The sequence below is a fragment of the Dipodomys spectabilis genome, unplaced genomic scaffold (genome assembly GCF_019054845.1).
Source record: "Dipodomys spectabilis isolate Male_0828 unplaced genomic scaffold, ASM1905484v1 ptg000356l, whole genome shotgun sequence".
NCBI classification, from domain to species: domain Eukaryota; kingdom Metazoa; phylum Chordata; class Mammalia; order Rodentia; family Heteromyidae; genus Dipodomys; species Dipodomys spectabilis.
Window position 1 is genome coordinate 805,909 of NW_024871033.1, and position 3,372 is coordinate 809,280.

Consider the following 3,372-nt stretch of genomic DNA (forward strand, 5'->3'; position numbering starts at 1 on the left):
AAACATAGTTGTGCTGGTAGCTTCAGTGTGGTCTTTTTTGTAAACATTTGGGTAAATGCCCAAAAGTGGATTGCTGGGTCATAGGGGAGTTCTATGTGAAGTCTTTAGAGGAACCTCCATACTGCTTTCCAAAGTGGTTGAACAAGTTTACATTCCCATCAACAATGAAGTAAGGTTCCTTTCTGTCCACATCCCCTCCAGCATTTGTTGTTGTTAGAGTTCTTGATTTTTGCTGTTCGAACTGGAGTGAGGTGATATCTCAATGTTGTTTTGATTTGCATTTCTTTTATGGCTATGGATGTTGAACATTTCTTCATGTGTCTATTGGCCATCCTTCTTTCTTCTTCAAAGAAGCTTCTCTTTAAGTCTTTCGCCCACTTATTTATTGGGCAGTTGTTTCTTTGAGGATTTGTTGTTGGGTGGTTTAATTTTTTGAGTTCCAAGTATATTTTAGATATGAGACCCTTGTCCGTTGTATGGCTAGTAAAGATCTTCTCCCAATCCGTGGGCTTTCTATTGATCTTGCTAGCTATTTGGTTTGCCATGCAGAAGTTCTGCAACCTTATGCAATCCCATTTGTCCAACCTTTCTTTGATTTGTTGTGTTTCCGGGTCTCTATTCAGAAAATTTCAGCCTGAGCCAAGGAGACCTAGGGTTTCTCCTATTCCATCCTGTAATGTTTTCAGCGTGTCTGCTTTGACTTCAAGGTCTTTGATCCATTTGGAGTTGATTCTGGTGCAGGGTGATATATAAGGATCTAGCTTTAGTTTTCTACATGTAGTTAACCATTTACTGAAGAGGTTGTCTTTCTTCCATTCTATTGTTTTAGCTCCCTTATCAAAGATTAGATGGCTATAGGTCTGTAGGTTCATTTTTGGGTTTTCAATTCTATTCCATTGGTCCTGAGGTCTGTTCTTATGCCAATACCAAGCTGTTTTGATTACTATGGCTTTATAGTAGAGTTTGAAATTTGGTATTGATATTCCTCCAGCAGTGTTCTTTCCGTTGAGGAGCGTTTTTGCTATTCGGGGTCTTTTGTTGTTCCATATGAATTTTTGGATAGCCTCTTCTATTTCCTTGAAGAACGAGGGTGGAATTTTGATAGGTATTGCGTTGAATTTGTAGAAAATTATGTCGAAAAGTGAACTTTACAACTTTGGCCATTGGGGAGGGGTGCGTGGGGGGGGGAGATGGGAAGGAATGGTAAGGGGAAACAAAGGAGGAGGCAACAATGCTTCATAAGAAATGTACTCATTACTTTGCTCATGTAATTGTAACCTCTCTGTATGGTATTTTCACAATTAAAAAAATAAAACCAACATGAAAATTAAAAAAAAAAGAAAAATGAACTTTACAACTTTGGCGAGGGGATGTGCGGGAGGTGGTGGGGAGATAGGAAGGAGAAACAAAGGAGGAGGCAACAATGCTTCATAAGAAATGTACTTATTACCTTCCTCATGTAACTGTAACCCTTCTGTAATATATTTTCACAATAAAAAAAGAACTATGCCTGAGAAACCCAAGATATCAGACATAATAGGCAATAATTTTAAATTGAAAACTAACATCAATTCTCTTTACTATGCATGGACAATAAAATAAAATAGGAAAGAACATGTCTTACCAAATAAAAATACATATAAAAGTTAAAATTGTAAAAAAATAAAATAAAACCAAAGCACAGCTTTAGAATTATAAAGAAGAGCTCAGTGGTTCACACCTGTAATCCTACTTACATGGCATTCTGAGATCAGAACTGCAGTTTAAGGTCACCTCAAGGAGAAAAGTTCTAAACAATAGTTGGGTACAGTGGTAAGTGCCTGTCACCTTAAGTTATGTGGTGTTCTGAGATTGGGAATATTGCAGCTTCAGGCCAACATAGACAGAAAAGTTCAGGAGACCCCATCTCCATGGAAGGAAATCTAAAGCAGCGGTGTGTACCAGTGATCTCAAGCATGATGAAAAGCCTAAAACTAGGTAAATAGTGGCTCAAGTACACTACCTGTGAAAAAAATGCTGGAAATGGAGCTCAAATCGATAATGCCAGGCTAATATGCACAAGGTCTTGAGTCCAAGCTCTAGTGCAACCAAAATAAAAGCACACTGATACATAAAATCCACAACAGAATTCAACAAGAAATATAACAATTTAACACCCCAGAACATAAAGTATATGTCCTTTTCAAGTGTGAATGGAGCATTCTTTACTATAAGCATGTATAAAGCCATAAAGTGGCTATCAGCAAATTTAACAGAACTGAAATTATAGAAAATATGTGCTCTAAATATGATATAATAAAAATAAATCTAAATAAGTTTTTGTCTAAAAAATGTACAAATGTACACTAACCATATCAAAAAAACTGGGTTACATTATTAGTATCCAGAAAAATGTACATGAGCTACAACTTCACAATAGGATGGCTATAACCAAAAAGATAGAGAAAAACAAGTTTTGGTATAAATACAAAAATGTGTATATATTGTTAAAACAGGTTAGCAGTTCTTTTTAAATTTATACACAAAATTATCACATAACCTAGGATTTCATCCATAAATATATACCCCTCTAAAAACTAAAATAGATATTCACAAAAACTAATTACTCATAGCAGCATTGTGAATAATTGAAGGTAGAAAAAAGCTATTATATTCAATAACCAATAGATGTACAAACAAATATAGCTATTCAGCGTAATGTTTTTATGAAATGAAAAGAAACAAAGTACTGATATATGCTATATCTACATGAATGGACTATGAAAACTTTAAGCTGAAGTGAAAAACTGCAGACAAAGGCAATATATTATACAATTGTATCAAAAATGTTCAGACCTACCAAATCCATAGAGACATAATGAGAATGAGAATGTAGGGTAATTGTTTCAGAGACTAGCAGAAAGCAGATAGGGAATAGCTGCTAATGATTACGATGTTTCTTTCTGGTATGAGGAAAATCTTTTAGAATTCGATAATGTCAAGGGTTCTACTACAATTATTATAAATATATAATTATTCAACTTAAGAGTGAACTTATGGGATATGAGATATATGTTAATATAGGTTTTAGAAAAATAAACTAAGAAATTATACTACTTTCTAACTTTTTTTGTGGGGGGGGGCTCCGGTTGTGGGGCCTGAACTCTGGGCCTGGGCACTGTCCCTCAGCTTTTCAGCTCAAGGTTAGCACTCTACCACTTGAGCCACAACACCATTTCTGGCTTTTTTCTTTTTTTGCTTATGTGCTGCTGAGGAATCGAACCCAGGGCCTCATGCATGCAAAGCAAGTGCTCTACCACTGAGCCACCTTCCCACCCCCTCTAATTTTATTTTTTATCTTTATTGAAAAGGTGATGAGCAGGGAGAGCAGTC